This window comes from Apus apus, chromosome 10 (assembly GCF_020740795.1).
Source record: "Apus apus isolate bApuApu2 chromosome 10, bApuApu2.pri.cur, whole genome shotgun sequence".
Lineage (NCBI taxonomy): Eukaryota > Metazoa > Chordata > Aves > Apodiformes > Apodidae > Apus > Apus apus.
This window is the reverse complement of record NC_067291.1, coordinates 17,882,706-17,902,834: the sequence shown is the minus strand read 5'-3', so window position 1 is coordinate 17,902,834 and position 20,129 is coordinate 17,882,706. Positions and strand designations below refer to the sequence as shown.

Sequence of the window (20,129 nt, the reverse complement as noted above, 5' to 3'; positions counted from 1 at the left end):
GAGAGAGAGAAAAAGAAAAAGATTCCGTTGCTCTCTGAAAGCATCCAAAAATGTTTCTATTCAATTCATTCAGGCCTACACAAGATCAGGGAGAGCACAGGACTACTGTGAAGAAAATCTAGGTCACATATGATCACAGCAGCACAGCTGCCATCATCTCAATGGCCATGTGAAGCGAGGACTGCAGCAAGGACCTCTCTTTGCTGAAGAGGTGCTTTTTTTTTTTTCCAGTCCCGTTTTACAATTTCCCCTCATTAAGGTGAATTTTCCGGCAGGGCTGTGAGTACATTGGGTCTTCAATTGGGGTGAAGGATTTAGCTATAAATCCCAAAGATGATTCAGTAAGTGGAATTTCTGTAGGATCGTTTAAATAGTTTATAGGCTGCCAGGCAGGATTTTAACCTTCTAACAGTGACAGGAACAGTGTTACTTTCCTGCTCTTTTGAATGCCAACACATTTCTTAGTTCTCTTTGTTTCATATCTGTTGTGGAAAGATACACATTGCTCCCATTTTCATTAAGGAAACAGTAATCTTATGTGATTTTAATATACCCCTGAAAACTTCTTCATATTCTCTCATTCAGTGCTCTCTTTTCATTAAATACATAGGTCAAACCTTGTGGTCTCTTCCCCCGGTCAAATAGAAAAGTTAAAATAAATGCATGCACACCAAAAAAAGAAAAAAGAAATAACTAGGACAACGTAGACCCAAACCATTAAACCATTACCTTTTTTCTTTATTTAAACAGCCTCTCTGTCACCCTCCCTTCTCTCTTTTTCCACACCTGAATAAAACCAGGAAGCATATAAAACCCAAATACTGAACACTCTTGCAATTCAGAAGATTAGAGGGAAAGGACAAATGTTCATGGGTGCCATGAAGTTAAGCCAAGCATCTCGGAGCAGCATTCGTTAAGGAGCTCTGCCAAAATTCCCCATGCAGGCAGCTGGAGCAGGAGCAGCTGCAGGGCTGGGGAACAGGAGGAAGCAAATCTCAGCAAAGTCAGGAAAATAATGCACAGAGGGACCCTTTCGGTGGAAGTGGGGATATTACAGATAAAGCATTAATAAGGATTTGTTCCCCAAAACAAGCAACAGGAAAACAAATCACCTAACTGCAAAGGGACTGACTCACCCCTATTGTTAGACCTGGCCATTTGTCTCCCAAGGTTTTCTAAGCCTGGAGATGCTGCAGCCCTTTCCAAGCCCTGGCACCAGTACAACTGCTTCCAAGCTTAGGGGAAAAGTGGTGACACTTGGGGCTTAGGGCAAGGACTCCTTTGAGTCATGGCTGCTAACAATATAGCTTCATGTGTGTTGAAAAGACAGACATTTTAATGCATGGCAGTTGCAAAGAGAAAGGACTTAACCTCAGTAGCTATTACCAGGGACTAGAAGAAGTAATATGCCTGCTATAATATTAAAAAATCTGACATGAAATTGATGCTGGCTGGAGTCTTTTGCTCTGGCTAGCCCTGGCAGCATGCCCCCTCTGCCTGGATCAACTTCTCTCCCTGTGGAAATGCAGGGGTGATTCCAACCACCCTTCTGAGGTGGCACTGGGCTCTCTGAGGTTTGGGGGGACTGGACAGAACAGACTGATAATCACTTCTTGTCACTCTTACACTCAGATTCTGCAAGTAGCTGAGGAGCTGTGCTGGTGCATTAGCTGGTTTGAATTCAGAATTCTAATCAGATGAACTAAGTAACTTTCAATCTAATTAGGAGAACAGTAGGGTTTGTTCTTAAACCACAACCATTTAATCTTCCGACTCATTAGTTGTGCACAGGTTCTATGAATATGTATATCTGGAAGGAAAAAAAATGCTTTGACCTTGATAGCACACATCCAAAGTAGGTGTGCACTCACCTTTCATCACACTCGCATTATTATGTAGATTTAACAATTCCTATTGCTCTGAATCAGACTATCAAGAGTTATAGGCAATCCTGCAGCCAATTAGGCATCAGAGCCTTGATGAACCTTAGAACCTGCAATGATTAGCACAGTATTTACAGGCAAGCTGCCTCCTACCAATTTGCATGCAAATAAAAATGTATCTGTTTCAGAAGGCCATGCTAGGCAATGCAACTAGTGCACCAACAACTGGGCTGAGGAACAGAGCAAATGCACTCAAAGACAAAAGACAAGGCAAAGAAGTCAGATGATGCTGTAGACTGACTGGCAAAAGGAAAATAAGGGCTATGTTTACTTTAGTTTTCTCCTGTGCAGCCATTCTGTTTCTAGCTGTTTGCTGGCTGCGTTGTTGTTTATTTAAAAAGCCTCCATGGACCAAAAATTCAACACATGTCCCCAGCTCATGATGTGAGATACTGCAGAAGTGACCTCTTCCCTCAGCAATAAAGCAAATGCCAGCAGAGAAGAGGGCTCTTTCACTGCAGAGACAGCATTGCCCTTAAGTGAACCACCATCTACACGTGCAAAGCCTTCACCCCAAGTAGGGAAGACCTTTTAACTTGACTCTGCCAGAATCAAGGGGATTAAGGGTACCATTTAACTCCGTCCAACTTCTCAGCTAACAGTATCCTTGCACGTACCTCTACTGCTCTTTTGCAGCACAGGGCAAGTTCACTTGAGCCAGCTCTTGAGGCTTTTCTCTTTAAAGCCAACGTAGATAGAGAGTTTAACAGGCCATGGAGACGCAACCTAAAGTTACCCCTCTGAAGTAACAGGCTCCAGCTGCACAAGGGAGCAGCAACAGCCAGTGCCCCACGAGGTCCAGTACTTGCACTGAGGGATCACAGCCAGCACTGGCCCCCATGAGCTCGACCTGCTACATCCACAGCAGAGCAGGATTTGTCCACCTAAGCCCCATCTCAAAACTCCAGCTTCTGTAGAGACGTTGCTCACAAACATAATCTGTTTCCAAAGGATGGTTTGGGCTGGGGTGAAACGAAACAAGCCCAGTTGTTGCGTTTCTTTTTCCCTGTGGGGCAGGTTCAGGCCAAAGAAATTTAACCACTACTCAGCTGTTTTCTGCTGACATCGCTTGCATTCCTCTCTCTTCTCAAATAACATTTGAAACTCCCTGCCAGATAGTGCAATTTGATATATACCCTGATGATGGAGGGTGAAGGGGAGGAAAGTACATTGGCTAATATTTTTCCATTACAAATCTAAAAGACCCAATCTGCAGTTTAATCTGCAATTAAACCCATTGATTTCTGAAGGCTGGGTTACTGACTCAAGGCCAACACTTGTACCTGAAACCTTTATATGTAGATTACTTTTTAAGAAGTTGTGATAAAATTACTATCAATAATATTTCCAAGCTACAGCTTTTGAATTATAAGCCCTGGACTCTTGGATCTCAAGACCAGATTTATTCTGCTCAGAGCTGTTCAGCTGGCAGCCAGTCACACCACCAAAATCCTTATTCAACCCCAATGAGCTTTTCCTTCCCAGGTACCTCTGAGATCCTTCAGTCTAGAAATGGGTGGTTTGCCTTTCATGAACCCAAGTCTCAGTGGCTGCCACCAACAGAGGAAAAAGCCAGCATTTACCACACAAGGGTTTTCCTATCCTAATGGCAGGAAATACCACAAATACCAGGATGAAATAAAAATCCACAGCCCCTCCAAATGCCACATGAATTAGCAAGGTAAGAGCTTAGAATTTCTGGTATTTAGATGTCAATGCTCCTCTATGTCTTTGAAAATTTAAGGGTTTATTACTGTCTGTTAGCCACAAATAAAAATTTGCTTATTTTTGCCTCCTAATCATGGCAGCAGTGTTCTCAGAATTATTGTATTTCAAACCTATGCAACAGGGGTGATCGTGTCAGGAGGAGGAGAAGAAAACACTGCTTTGGCTGTGGCCCTGCTCTGCAAAAGAGGAATAAAGTCCTTTCCTTTCTGCTGGGACTCAATCATGCTGGGACACTTGGCTCCATTTACTTTACCATCTCCCTGAGCTCCTCTCCCAGGGCTGGGAGAGCTGAAACACGATGAGAAATTTTACTCCACTGTCAGCTGGCCCGAGGACAAGGACAACAGATCTCTCTGAGGAAAGAGAGTTCCCAAAGGGCTCACAACTAAGAAGAATTTCAGCTGCCCTGCTGTAAAAGCCTCACTCTCCCCATAAGCACAGCCGCAGCTACTGGGTGTGCAGCTGGAGCCCAGCCCCTGTGAGCTGCAGGGACAAGGGAGGGACAGAGCAAAGACAGGCTCCTGTATGGACAGACAGCCCCTTTCATTCATCATGCCTGTCTATCAGTGACTGTTTGTCTAGCTCTATGTCCTAGGAGATAGAGCCTGCACACTAGTGCAGGCACTGAAAGCATAAATGTCCTCAGGCTCAAACAAAAGCAAGTAAATCTCAGACCACAGCAAGTTTCCACTCTTTATATTACTTGAAGAATTATCACTTAATCTAAATTATACTATCACCAATATAATGCATTCCATGATCACCTCTCACTCAGGGTGCTCAGGGGCCAAATATCACTGGAGCGTGACAGAATGTGCTAGCAATAACTCCTGGGTCCACCCTGTCCCTTTAGAGGTCCCTCAGAGCTAATATTCACACTGCCAGAGACTGCTGGGCTAACCTGATACAGACATTGCTTCATTCCAAGCACTAAAACATCTCTTTGTAAGGGTTTTCCAAAGTATATTTATCCCAAGGTGTTCTCCAGTCCTTCACCCCTATGGGGACACTCCTCAGGACAGCCAATACTCAGTTCTCTCTATGCCTTATAGACAAGAAGGCAAGTTAGTTGGCTTGGGGCTTTTATGAATACACCAGCTTTTAGAGGGAATGAAAGAAAAACATGACAGAATTTGGTCCTTCTCATTCAAAAGACCTTATCTAGCAGCAGAGGGAGCGAGTAGGGCAGATTCACCTTCAACATGATAATCTCTTGCTAGCTCTCCTTACAGCATTCCCAGCTTCTGCCCTTCACTGGATGCTGAGCATGAATGTGGGAATGAATCACTGCTGATCTTGGCAAAATACCAGTCTCCCTCCCTTTGCTCCAGCTTGGAATAATCCCAATTTTCCAAATGGCTTCAGTGAATCCAGAATTTAAGTTCAGCTATTACAAAGTAGCGGGAACCCATAAATCACAGGCTTTGTATCAGTGAGCTCTCTGATGCATTTAAAACAATTACTGGGAAATATATGATCTTCCTAAAAATAACTATTTACGTGAACACCAGGAGAGAAGCTACTGTCAAATCATAATACAGGGACAATCTGATCTCCACCCCTCAACCCCAAAAACAGGCATGAGGACTGTCTTCTTTATGCTCTTTTGCTGCTCACAGCAGTATTAGAATTAATAATAAGCTGAAAATACACATTTATTATGATGTTAGAGCAATATAAAAATTATGCAGTAAATTAATGTATGCACTGAATTAATGTATGCCTGCTTTCAAGTCCAACAGGGTATCACTAGTCCATAGGAGGTTATTTTTTCACCCATCATATTCTTCACAAAATGGCTGGTGATCACAGATTTCTACACCAGGCTTGTATTAATGGTGACATTTCTCTCCTGCCACTGATGTAGACATAGCAGTGCTTAAGACAGACAGAATGTGCTAATCCAGAAACAGGTCAAAGAAGAAGGCAGATTAATTCACTTTGCAGTCCACACCTTGCTAGCAATTTCCACCAGCAAAACTTTTCCAGCCTGCAACTGACAATAGTGATTTGTCACAGGAATATACAGTTTTCAGCTTTTGCTGCTGTTGTTGTCACCACTGTATTTCACCACTATTGCTACAGAGCATGACCAAGCATATAGATGTAGTTCCCACAACAGCATAAATGTGAGTTGCCATTTCTGCTGCACATGGGGTTACAAAACATGACTTGTACTAATAAAGTTGGAGAAGAGAGAACAGGCTTTAAACCAATGCAGGACAGATGCCCTCCTGAATAGGTCAGAGCACACCTACCACCTGACCCGAGTTAGGACAGAGCAGGAAACCACACAGCAAAGTACATTAGCCCTAGGCCACAGGAAGCACCTGTGCTGCTGTGGCACCAGATGCCTACTCCATGAACTATCTGCAATGGCAGCAGAAACACTTAACCTCTCTTCTGTCACCAATTCTTTTGCAACAAGACGGTACTAACACACAACTTCCACCATCGAGGAGATTCCTGTGATTAAACCCAACAAACCTCACCTCAGCCACGAGTGCTCTGAAAACTAACCCTTAAGTGGTGGGGCAGGATACAGCAGAGCTGGTCTGGGGAACCTACAGAGCAAATCCATGCTGACCTGTGGATCCTCCAGTATGCTAGTCCATGCTGAAAGAAATATACTGCCTTGAGGATGCTTGGGACCACTGAGATGCTCCAGCCTGCAAGGTAAGCTCTTTTTCTGCAACAGTTAGAACAGGCTGAAACAGGAAGAGGGAGCTCTTCCACTGTCCCCTGCAGAAACCCAAAGAAAGGAGCATTCCTGAGTTTTGTCCTCTCCTTCCTCTTGTCTTTGCTCTCAAGTCCTTCACCTTCTTCTGTTGCTGGTTCCATCACCCCTTCCTGAAGAGGTGGCACATTGCTCATGAGCTAACAGTGCTGGAATCCAGCAGTTTCCACTTCTGAGTCTCCCTTATCCCTTCCCAAGCCCACACTTCCTCCATCATCCTGCTGACAAGAAGCTACCAGGGAAAACAAACACAGATTTACCCTGGTAGGGGGCATCCAGCTCCAAATAAACACGAACTGGAAAGTAGAATTTATTGCATGAAGTATTGAAAACCTTTGGGTTTAGCTTGCTTATGCATCTAACTTTTGACTGTCCTCTCCACACAAGATTAATGTTATTGGTACAATCCACTTAGGAAATCTCTGAAAAAGATTCAGCCCCTGCAGCATGATGAGGGAAGATGTCTTGATTTAAGAACACAGACATTACTAAAAAGGGAAGAAAAATAAAAGGGTCCCTTACTGTTCTGGCATATCAAAAGGAGACTAATGAACCACCAGTTCATAGAACGACCCTGCTCTTCATTTCAGAGCCAGCCTGGCCTTTTGTGTTAAGGACACTGAATAACAAGAGCAAGAACAAACAGAAAGAACCCTTTCCCCCTGCCCAAAGTAAATTTTGAAATGAAATAATTTTAAAACTACACCCTTCTGCCCTACTTTAAGGTCCACACAAGAACAGATGAAAAGTTTTGTTCTATTGGCAAAACTGAATCAAGGCTTTTGATCCTCAAAGATCTCTTAATCGCTTTGCACATCAGTTCTTTTCATTATTTCAAACACACTTGAAGACAGCTACTTTTTTTCTCTCTCTCCTTCTTTTCTTTTTTTCTTTTTTTTTTTTTTTAAACCACCACTTTTCTGTGTTTGGGCCGTTTCCCAGCCAGCTGTGGCAGTATGGCAGACAGCTGTTGGTTCTTTCCTCACTAAGTTTCAACATGTATACACGCTGATCTGCATTAGTAAAGTCTAAAAAAGCATGATCCTTGCCACCAATTGTGCTGGCTCACAATATTCACCTCTTCACCCTTCTGGTGCTTAAGAAAAGTTCCAAGGAAGATTATATGCTTCAGGTTAAAAAAAGAAAGTAGTTGTTGGTGGGATGATTGTTGGTTTTTTTTAAAAGCTTGACTCAGAAGTGGAATCTTCGTCGCATCAAGCTGAACTTAAATCAAGGTTTCTCCAGGATTTCATGTCTCTGCAATTCCAGTAAGTCAAATCTAGCACCAGATCACACATTCTTACACAAAACAGAGATAGAATTTGCAATAAACCTGTGAGATGAATGCTTAACCTGACTCAAGAGTATTCCAACACATGTGTAACAGTGTCCTTTGTTTTTTTATTACAGTCTTGCTCCTGTTTTTTGACTCCCTGACCAACTGAAAGGACAGAGACACCTTCTGAAACAAAGACCACCCTTTCTGCAAAACTTTGCAACAAAAAGGCTCCCAAAAATGATAATACTAATTATAGACAGGAGAGATGGAAGGTGGATTCAGAGTTAGTTGCTCACAAGCCATCAAGGGGGATGGATAACATCAAAAACAAACTCCACCTGGAAAGCTGCATGTAGGCAGGAGAGCAGAGCAACAGTTTAATGTGTTCAGAGCCAGAGGCATTGTTTAGCAAGTGGGTGGATGCTTTTTGAGCCAGCTTCATCTACCCAAATGGTGTCAAAGCCATTGTAAACTGCCTTGTTAAATTCTGGTCACAAAGCAATCCAGAGCCAAGGAGGGCCAACAAGAAGAAGGCTTCTGGCTGCATCAACACAAAACAGGCGTATGCCTTGTCATGCTACAAGATGAAGGTAATAACTGTTTGCTGCTCTGCAGACAACCTTTCTCATTCAGTCCAGTCAATACAAACAGCCTGAGACCCTTGGGCAGTTGGAGAGGACACTGACTCCACCTGATCCCAGCTATCAGTGAGACTCACGGCTCCATTGTTTCCTTGCCATTAACAAGACAGCCTTCCTGGTAGGCATGTTTCTGTCAAGCACTCCAGTCTCTCCCAGCCTCCTCTGCCGTCCCTACTCTCATTTTCCTGCGCTTAGCCCCTAAAGGCAGGGGAAGTCTCTGTCTGTAAATAAATACAGTACCCAGCACCAGACTGTTTGTACTGATATTTGGGCTTTTAGATCCAGCCACAGTAAAACAACATTTAGATACTGCTCATTTATTCCACTTTACCAGATGAGTCAGATGAAACACAGCTGAGACCACACCAGCCATCACTGCCCCGCAAACCACTTCATCGGCATCGAACAGAGATAAAAAAACAGATCCCCATCTGACATTGTCCTCCCCACAGGCTTGTGGGTATCTCACAGGCAAAGAGCAATACCCAACACTGAGCCCACACAGACCTCACAGAGACTGTACACGTCCACACAGCAAAAGGAGAACGCAGAGCTGGGGAGATGAGCTTTCTTCTCATCAATTCTTAGGAGCAAACCACCACCCAGCATAAAAAGCCTGTTTTCCAGTGTTCACCAGAGCACAAAGCTTGACAAGAGAGGACTAAAAAGGAAACCAGGAAGTCTAGCCACCTCCCAGCTAGCTTTCCATAACGGGAATGCCAGACACAGGTTGGCAGCTAGCATGTGGCAAGAGAGCACTGCTGCTAAGAGCCTCCCTGAGGATACGGCTCCTCACCTACACGGCCGTGGGCGTTACTCACTGTAGGTGGCTGCCACTTTGCAACACCTCCCTGCACCTCAGTCCTGTGTCTGCCACAAGCCCCAGCAGGGTTGTGCACTTCATCTGGATCTCTACATACTGTACCAACTAGTGTCTAGCTGCTTGCAGAGCAATTACCAGCTCTGCCCTTCTCAGTGCACGTTGTAATATTAAACCTTATTTTACTTGGCAGCTACAGCTCACTTTTCAAGCAGCTGTGAGAAAAAGACCCCTCAACTGATGCAAATAAACATGGTTTTATTTTTAATTTGTAAATTAAAACAAACAACTTGTGTTCCAGGCTGTGCAGACCACATTCATCTCAATAAAACCCCACACAGAGAAAAAGAGACCTTCTGGCCTCTCCAGTGCTTACTGAGATGCCTGGTTTTACCCTTGATATTGCACATTAATAAGGACAGAAAGATTCAGAAGTGTCTCTGACTCCTTTGAGCATACCCCCCAAGAAACACGAGGCCAGCTGTGCAGGCTACCATTTCCACTGAAATGAAAGTCTAGCGGGAGGTGGGAATTAAACCTAGAGCATAGGTTTAGCCTACAGAAAACAAACTATGGAAAAGATCTGACTAGTTTTATTCCATGGTTCTACCCTTCACAGTGAGGGCAGGCTTCTAAAGACCATATTTGGGAGGCAACTCACAGCAGCAGCAGTTTGCTCTTTCCCCAAGAACAGCAGGTCTGAATGCCCACTGAGTTTTTATCCTAGTTATCCTACTTCCCAATGGTCTTACTGCTAACAAACCTAAACCATTGAATCCTAGCACTAAAATGCAAGTTTGTGCTGACCTCACCTAGCAAGGGGTTACTGCACAAGCACTGAGGGACAGAGTGAGGAAGAGTCGCCTGGTGTCACAGAGTTGCCACTTCACATACAGCTACAGTAACAGGAGCAGCAGCAGCAGATGGAGGAGGATTATTCAAATGGCAGAGCTGGTCCTTCCTTCAGAGACATACGGCTCTAGCAGCAGATGAAAACAACCAGTGAGGAGGTTTGAGAAGAACAGTTCTGGAACACATATGAGAAACAAATACAAGGCTGAGCAGTAGCTCTGTATCTTTTGTTGTTCCTGGCACAGTAGTATGTTGGATATACCAGGTTCTGTTTCAAGTATAACCAAGTTTAAATGAAACACCGGATGAGCAAATATTTCAAACTACATCCTCAAGATACAGGAGATAACCAAAAGCCTGGGTCTCCAGCACGTTACAGGTCTCTACCACAAAGTAAACCCCAAAAGGTGAAGATGCATCAAGTATGCACAAAGCTGCCAAGCTTGATGTGCCCACACATGCTGCTGTACTACAGAATGAGCACCTGGAGCAGCTTTGCTATGGAGACAGGCTGAGAGAGTTGGGGCTGTTCAGCCTGGAGAAAAGAAGGCTCCAGGGAGACCTTAGAGCACCTTCCCGTGCCTGAAGGGGCTGCAGGAAAGCTGGGGAGGGGCTTTGGACAAGGGCAGGGAGGGAGAGGACAAGGGGTGATGGTTTTAAACTGAAAGAGTGTAGATTTAGGTTAGACAGCAGGAAGAAATTCTTCACCATAAGGGTAGTAGGGTGCTGGAATAGGTTCCCAGGGAGGTCGTGGATGCCCCCTCCGTGGAGGTGTTCAAGGCCAGGTTGGCTGAGGCTTGTGCAGTGTCCTAGTGTGAGGTTTCCCTGCTCACAGCAGGGAGGTTGGAACCTGATGATCAGTAAGGTCACTTCCAAACTTAACCATTCTATGATTCTAAGCCAAGAGCGTAGCTTTTTGAGTTAGAAAGGCATGCAGGCAGGCAATGAAAGAACTTTACATTTTTGCTAAGTTCCCTTACCATATAAGCTTTATACACTTTACATATATATACCCATAAGATTATATATAATATTACAACTCTTTTAATATATATATATACAAATACAGAATAGTAGAAGCACAAGGACCTGGACTCAGGAGCACTTGGCTCAGTTTGTGTCCCTCCCATAGGCTTTCTGTAAAGGTTTAGAAAACCCAGTGCTCAACTCTTCATTTGGTTTGTTACATATATAAAACAAAATTCTGTTCTTCACCTGGTTAGAATCCACTTGCATCAGCATCTGTATCAATGGAGCAGTTCAGATCACTAATTTCTCTGTAAGCTAAATATTGTGGCTAGCATCTCTGGACAATGGCAAGGGGTTGCCATTCTATGATTCATCTTTGGCTGGAGGAAAGAAGAGAAAATCATGCTGTAAATTCACAAGCTTAGGATATCTTATTCTGAAGCTGCTCTGTGCAACTGGATGGATTGGAAAGCTTTGCTGCCGACTTTGGAGATATGAGGCCAGAGTTTTCATTAGTCCTTCCTGTGGATGCTTTAACACAGCAGAAGATTGTTTCCAGTACCTCTGCCCACCAGCTTTTCCCAATTCAGCCCATTGCTTGTGGGATATTTGTGCAAGAGGCCAATCTGCTATTCTAATGCAACTCAAAGCCAACTCCTTCAGTGAACAAAATACAGCCAGAGTGAATTTCATATCTGCTTTCCCAAGGTCCCTTCTCTCAAACAAATAAACAAAACAAAAAAAATCCAAAACCAGTTTGTTTTTATAGAGCTTGGGTAAAAAAGCCAGTCTTGGAAATGTACTGAGTGGAGCAATCTTCCAGCACCACCCAAAACTAGCCAGCAAATGAAAGCTCGCCAAGACTGTTAATTTGACGGCTGGGGGGGGAAACGAAACCTATTGCTACCATCTGCACAAAGGAAACAGAGGCAAAGAAAAACCCTGCTGTGTGAGCAGAAAGAAAGGTTCAGCATAGCAGAGACAACACAAACCATATGAGACACTTGTTAAACCCCCTTCCTGCTTTTTTCTCCAACCGCTAAATGCTGCAGGACAATGATCAATCTATTCAATAGAAGCTTAAAACAAGACCCTCAGGACTGTCAGTGGTGCAGGTCTCTGTTTTCTTACAGATTCCAGCACATTAAGGCCCTGCTCCCTGGTAAATCTTTAAGACAACATGAATCGTTTGCATACTCTGAGCCCCACAGATGGTTTGGATCTAAAAGACCTTGTGCAGAATGCACTGGTCATGAAACCCATCCTCACAGCTAGAATTTGGGATGCATCACATTTTTACTGCTGTTTGTACTGCTCAGTTTGTGAACCAGAATAAACAAATGAGCTTTCCAAAAAGCAAGGCACTTTGAAAAGAGCTTGATCTACTGTGAGCCCTTTATTCAGCTAATTTCACCCTAAAGGCAACTGTGGCTATTTCACAGGTGAAGAAAACATCTCTCTCAGTAATCCTCCTGCCATGGTGGGGGTTAATCTGCAATCAGCTCTATCTGTGGAGCTGGCCCCTACAGCTGCACCAACATCTCGGGCTGGAAAGCTGGCAAGAATACCTTGGTAGTGCACCAGGAGGCTCTGGGAATTTCATTACATTTTCCACTCACCCAGCGTGTCTCCGGAAGGCCATCTACAGAAGAGAACAGAACTCGCATGTTGCCGCCCAACCCTCTGGAGTTTCTCCTTTCACACCCACTGCCAAAGCACAAACACCCTCACCCTAGGCCAGATTCTGATCATCTTTATACCAGCAAACCCAAAATCCAGCTACAACAAAAAGATCAGCTACAGACTCTTGCTTCAACATCTACTGACCAGCAATTCAGAGGGGGCAAAGCCTTTCTTCCCACCCAGCAGTGCTGAACACCGATTCTCCCTTGCCTCAAACTGGAGTTACAGGAAAAAAACATTCATCCCAGTGCTGTCCGTGGAGCAGTGTGGCTGGCACCCCCTCTCCCAAACTGGGACACAGCTCTGGTACATGTCTAGGCTTGTTGCAGCCTCTCAGCTGACACTTGCAATGGTGCTGGGGCAGTCCAGCACTTTTCACATGAGCTTTGAAAGAAGCCGCAATTGGCAGAGCTGGCAGGGGCAAGGGGTAAAGAATTTATCAGGTCTGCAGTTCATTTTAGAGAGGGCACACACAAAACACAGCTTGGCTGGATTCACTCATCTGAGCAGATGTGAGGATATCCGGTGACCTTGTTGAAAAGAGACTCACCTGGAGAGATTCAGAGGTTGGTACCAAAATCAGAGTTCTTCCAAAGAACAGTTTTTATTGCAAAGTTAGCCTTTTAAGCAAAAAATCCTCCTGCAAGTAAGAGACCATCAGCAGGGTCTCACACAGAGAGACATCTCTGTGCTGAAAGAATACATAGAATTTCTGTAGGTGCCCAAAACAGGAAGGAAAGGAGTTAAGACCCAGGAGTCCAGACTCCAGTGCCTGATACAGACCACTCCTCATTACAGGAGGATTTTTGTCACCTTCTCAGTATGTTCGCAAGACCAGAGGGAGCAGGGGGACAACCAGGCAGAGGTCCCACTCCAGGTATCAAAACCCCACTTTGTACACTAACAAGGGGATGAGGGTTTTTTGTAATACTGTACCCTACTTCAGACCTATTGGCCAGGAGAGAAGTGGCACCAAACCCCAGGGGCTGCCATTGCATGAGCAGTCACAGTGGTGTGCCCTGAGATGACGGGCAGCTGTGCTGGTAAGCAAACCTCTCTCAGCAGGACTGTCTAACTCCAACTTAAAATTGAGCTTCTGTTTCATGTCAGATTTTCCCCTGATGTGCCTCATCCTGCCCAGAGACAAAAATAGAGAAAGTGAGAAAACAGACCTTTATTACCAACTGCAATCCCCACTGCCCAGCAACCAGCTTTACACTCCATGTTAGCCTTGCATAAAGAGAAAATAATAAAACCCAAAAACCCGCACTACCCACAAAGTAAAATATAGACAGCACAAGCTTTTATGCAGCTCAGGCAGCAACCACCATGTGTCTGCAAGCTGGGCAGAGGAGATCTGCAGTCCTTGTCCTAGACACTGTCTGCTCCTGCTCTGAACGTGCACCAGCAGTGCTGATACTGCAGTCCGAATCATGTCATTAGATAAGCAGGGGCTGCAGGGTCAGGTCTCCTCTCTGTCTTGCTGAGTAAGATGATCCCTTTCCAGGATTCCCCATTTCTTATCTACACAGAGTGGACCATTTGCAATTTATTAATTTTTTTTTTTCTGCTGGAAAAGCAATAAAAAGGTAGTGGATACAGTGATGACTACAATGAAACTGTTACATCAGGGTTAAATTGCCAGCGTGTGTCCAGTTGTGGTGGGGAACATGAGGAGGATTGCAGCCTGCTGTTGGCATTGCCTACCATAATTACCCTTAACCAAATCATGGTTACACCCTGTTCCATCCAACACTTTGGATTTCCAGATTCAAACACATCTCAGACAGATAGTGAGCCTGTTTCAGTCCCTCTGCAGTGAGACTTCAAGGGTCCGAAGTCCACAAAGGGCTGCTTATGCAAACTTGGTATTTAACAAATGATATGGATGAGCCAAGGTAAACAGGCAATGCAGACATCATGGAAAGCAAAGAAGCAGTTTTAACTGAAGGAGCACATTATGCCTTCACATTATGATATAAGGAAAATAGCCCTGAGGTAAAAGTGTGAGGAGACAAATCTTGAGACACTATAAAAAGGCCTGGTCTCTATTAGGAGATACATGACTATCTCCACAGCCCAGCAGAGACACCCACCTTCGCCCACCATCCATGGACTTCAAAAAGGAAGTGCAAAAATGTCTCAGTAACTGTCCCCATCCTTTCTTATTGCCTGTTTCTTCTGCTCTGCAACAGCCCCTGGGGACCATCCCCACTGCCAGGGCAGCACCCTGGATACAGCAGGAAAGCAAGTGAAGAAACATGAGAGGAGCACAGCACCCGCCTCTGAACAAGTCCCTGGGGACAGACCAGCACCCAACTGCCAGGCAGTTGCTGGGATGCTGGAGCCCAGGAGTCTGGGCTCCGTGGAGCACGTTCAACCTCTGGCATATAACCCTGCAACACGATCTCCATCATTTCCACGTGGGGCAGCCCTTCCCACTCCCAGGCTGCTTAGCATGGGCACCAGCTTAACCCACCTGCTGTGGGCTGTTAGTTGGTCAAGTGGGCTCCACTAACATGGAATTTATATGCAGTTTCTGGGATGCTAACAGACCATTACAATGCTGCCTGCCTAGGGCAGGCAGGATTTGTGGGAAGAAAGTCTTCCGAAGCTGCTGCAATGACAGGCTACTGCCTTGCAAAGCATTAACCCCCAGGACCACTCCAAAACCCAGCAGTAACAATCCAGTTAGGAATGTGAAAGCCAGTGGGGATCTTCCCACAAACAGGCCAGCCCTTTGGCAGCTGGGGGCAGGAGGGCCAGGGCAGCACACAAACACGAGCTCTCCTAACACCATAAAGAGCTTCTGTTTCCCGACACTGCAACAGAGGGAAGGTGGAGGCAGAGGGAAACGCAGCAGTCTCAGGCCACGTGGCAGGTCGAACCACCGCCCAGTTTGTTGGCATCCTCTAAAGTTTAAGCACACTTTGAGCCAGCAGTGAATCATCCCTGGCAGGTAAGAATGATGTTAATTTATGACATGCCAAGTGCAAGCAGATCTTTTGGTGTCAGTCCAACGGTTTTAGTCGCACTAACACACGGCGATGGCTCAGGTTGCAGCTGTGCACATTAAACTCTGGCAAGTGGCATTTCAAACAATGACAAACTTCAGAACAATCACTCCACACATGGACCCAGGCCAGGCAAAACTGAAGGGTGGCAGAATAAAGGTCAGGAGGGTAACCTGTTTGCCTGGGAGAGGAACAGGTGGCCGCTTAGGTTGCTGCAGGGTCTTTAAACTGTCTGAAGGACACAGTCATGGATCATTTTAACCCATTAAGCTGCTTAAGCTATCTCTTACACTGGTTTGAACTTCAAGAGAGTATTAAATCTTTAAGAGCTTAGTAATACATCTTCAAGAAGGCTCTCCCCTGTGCTTTATGCATCCACGGTGCACATGCTGCACTACGGAAGTGCACATCCATCCTTTGAGAGAAGGACCCCTCTGGCAGCTGAACCAGATCCATGCAGCTAAAAAGCAGTAAGCTTTAAACTAAAACATTGCACCAGAGCAGCAAGTCACACTGGGAACAGACAACAAGGTCACCACCATGTTACTCAACAGGCCTGAGGACACTCTGCCTTTCAGTGCAAGAGGAGGAAGACTTGTCAGAGAGGAAAATATCCCCTAATCAGTTCCTCCCTTACAAGGGGCACAGAGCTAACAGTGGATGCTGAGAGCCCCTGGCAGCCTTGGGCTGTGTCTAGGGAACTGAAACCATACCCAGCCAGGAGGGGTGCATTACAGAGTGACTTCCGAGTGCAGCTTCTTACCTTGACACCTGGGCAGAGCCACAGCAGCCCGCACCACTCCTGCCAGTTGTGTTTTCGTCAGAAAAGGTTATGGTGGAGACATAAAAGACATTTTCACAGTACAGAGTTGAAATAATCCAAGCTATGTCTCAAAGCTGTCTTTCTCAATTTGAAATACTATACCAACATAATTTTTTGAAGCATCAAAAGACAACAGATGTTTCAGAATAAAACAGTAGCATAAGATCTGACATGTAACAAGGTTTTCCAGTGCAGTGCTTCCAAACCAATTGTTTTCAGAATTTTTATATTCCACCCCCCCTTATCCTTACAAGCAGAATTTTAATTTTCCAACCAGGTACTTCCCAAGAGAAAGAATTCTAAACAATAAATCACATCTGGTTAAATGAATACAAGGATTTAGCTACACGTGAGATCTGATCCAGAAGCGAGCAGAGTGTACATTCATAAAGACATAGTTATCTCAGATTTAAAGACCAGGTGTGTGGATGTACCTATTCCCAAATGAAATTAAAGGAATTAAAGTTTTCATAAAAAAGCATTTTTATTCTGGAATAGGAGCACCCACATATGAAATTAATCAAGAATAGCTAAAGCCACAGTAAGGGCTCAGGCTACTGGCCGTAAATGAAAACAGTAAATTTATCCTCCCTCATGCAACTTCTTGCTACATAACACACTAGATCCCTCTGGATAAATGTTCCTGTAAGCAAAAGACTAGTCCCAGCATGTCAGCAAACACCTCATGATAATACTTAAATGAGATGGACTGGAATCAATATTTTTCATCTTTGCAGCTTGGGGCCAGAGAGCAGCGAGTTGGGCAGAGCCACCGACACGGCAGGGAGGGAACTGCCTCAGTCACTGACCTGCAAAGAGAGGGCTAGCCAGTAGGTATGGGCTCCTGCACCACTTGAGCTTCCTTGAGGGAGGGGGGAAGAAGAAGATACAGGTTTTCAATTCAAACCTTCTCTGAAGGATCCTTTTAGGAATCAGACATAAGTCTGGCTACAGTTTAGATAGAGATACTGGAAAAATTTGACCCTCCATGTTCCATGGTAGCCTGGATTAGATACTGCTAAAGCTAAAAAAATTATACACTACTGATTTAACAGAAATTAATCCATTAATTTATGTTAGATATCCTCCATTCATCTGCAGCCAGAATGGAATGCATATTTGTGATCTAGATAATTTTAGAGAAATGTGATTAGCTACTTCTGCCTGATGAAGAACAAACCTGTGTCACTCAGCAGGGAACAAACTGCGTTAATATTAGTGAAAATGGGACCACAGCAAGAGTTTGTATGGAGCATCCTTTTCCAGTCAGGAGTGAGGACATAGAGAAAAGAAGGGATGTTAGTATAGCTATAGTATAGTGCAACTATACAGGAAGAGAAACAAAAGAGGTGTTACACTGTGTGAGCAATGAGTGTATCAGCAGAAGTATAAAATCAATCTTAATTCAACAAAGTTGTAAGGTACAAACTGACTCCCTATCATGGCAGTTACTCAGTTTCTATAGAAACAAAGATATAGAACAGTAATGTGTGAATATACAGAACAATTAATCCTGGTACTTTTAGACATGGGGTTCTCTACTACCTGGACAACTCTATGTTTTCCATCCTACTTTAAAAGCAGCACTTACCTAGAAGTCGGAGAGGAGACCTTGCCAGCCCTATTCCAAGCTAAGCTTTCTGAAGAAAGTTAAAGCTGTTTTTCTTGGTAATTCTTCCCTTCATGTATCATGTACATTGATTTGACTTTTTGCAAAATGAAATTAGGGAGCCAGAGACACAGCAAAAGCAAAGGCTGCCAAATTCAAGTCCATGCTCAGACTGTTCCAAAACTTCAGTGTCAGTGAAGCAATCACAGTTGTCACAAACTGACCCATGAATATTCAAGCTTGATTCTTCTAATTGCTTTAACAATAGAAATCAATGGTTAGAACTCAAAAGTATAAAGGAAGCCTAATAAGATTGATATAATAGCTACCAGTGCAGAATTACAGGAGCCAGAAGTTGATCAACAAAAGCAGAATGGCACAAATTTGATACCACCACCGCCACTAATTAATACTTGCCCCTACAAGAAACACTGGTTATCTTTTTAAACATAACTTTTCGTAAGATGTAGGCAATGTTGTCAGCAACTTTGGTCCATATCTCCATTTTATCATGAATTATGATTCTTCACTCTTAAACAAAACATCAGCCTTACAGTGGACCCTACTTGCACCAAAACAGAATTTAACAAAGCATTTTTTGCTTTCTAACTAGAATAGCTTGATTTGCTGTTATAATAGCGCACTTAGAGAACATTCATAGTACCAGTCAATAAACAAACTCAGCATTGCATTTTTCATTACAATAAAGCTTTCTCAATTGATCTGAAGAAAAATATTTAAACTTTTTAACTTCATGAGGGTCACAGGAAATGACAACAGAACATCTTCAAGGTACTGGTTCTTGCACCATGGCTGTAGTCATATTTAGCAACAGAACAGGCATCCATGACTGACAACTTTCCTTGACAGAAAGAGCCAGTCAATATTTACATTCCTCATGAACACAGAAAAGAGCATCAGGGTACTTGAGAAATTAGCCCTTGATTGCCACTTGGAAGTCAAATCACTTCAGCACCTCCAATGACAGAACTGCTTTCATTCTGGAGACTGAAGATGTCTCACAGATGTGTCAAGGTCTTTTGCCTCCAAGTGGGAGTTGTCTGAAGGGCATAATGGGCGCTGAAAAAAAGCTACGAGTGTTCTATTATTTAAAATATCAAAAGATAAGGAAAGCATTTGGTCAACTCTTGCTCTCTTTCTTGCTGAAGTAGCAAACAGAAGCCTAATAGTTATAAATGGCCACTCCTAGGCTCCTGAGCCAGCAACAGGGAATACTGGTAGGATTCTTCTGAGCAGAAAAGAGACTGCCCTACTGTAATATTAAATGATCACTTAAGTTGGAGGATGCAGATTCAGTGGTTCAATTCGTGGCTCTCAAGTTCCCAAAATGTCACCACATAGAACAGCCCTAAATCTTGGCTTAGAAGTCACAAAACATTCAGTGCCTTTCCAAGTGAGATCTCAGCTCCTCTCATTTCTTGCATACAATAGCATTATTCAGCCACTGAAGTTTCCACTTAGCTTGCATTTATGCCAAGTACTTTTAATTGCAAAGGAAAAGGATGTTAAGCTCTCCCATTTGTTTCTTTCTAATTCACAAGAGAGACAGCAGCAGTTGGTAAAAGTTATAGGTTAAGGGTTGCTCTCTACTCCCCCTTCTCACTCATTATGGGACTTCCATCCTCCTCCTGCTGTCTCACAGAGGTTACCTGCATTGCAAGGGCAAGAAAATGTCTGTTGTCACTTGTGAATTACTAAAAAGGCAACACATTGTAAACTTACAAGCAAACAACAATCAGGGAAGTCTGAACAGTATCTAAACCCTTCAAGCCACCTATTACAACTGATGTTCATAGTCACCTTGACCAACACAGGTCTCATTTAAGAATGGATATGCTAGTGTTTATCCAACACACGTACAGTCATTCAGTCTGCATCCAACTCAGAGAACTCAGAGAAGATACACAGTAGCAGCTTTAACCAAAGTAAAAAAATGCACAGCAAGGAATGAAATAACTGGAAAAACAGATGCTTAATTTCTACTTATTTTTGGCAACCTTGTTCCTGTGA

General features: G+C 43.9%; 1 protein-coding gene across 3 annotated transcripts in view; it reads right to left on the bottom strand.

Annotated features, from left to right (window-relative positions):
• Positions 1 to 20,129, bottom strand: part of LRRC28 (leucine rich repeat containing 28) — a 93,565-nt gene that overhangs the window by 19,941 nt on the left and 53,495 nt on the right. The gene's annotated exons all lie outside the window — the stretch shown is intronic.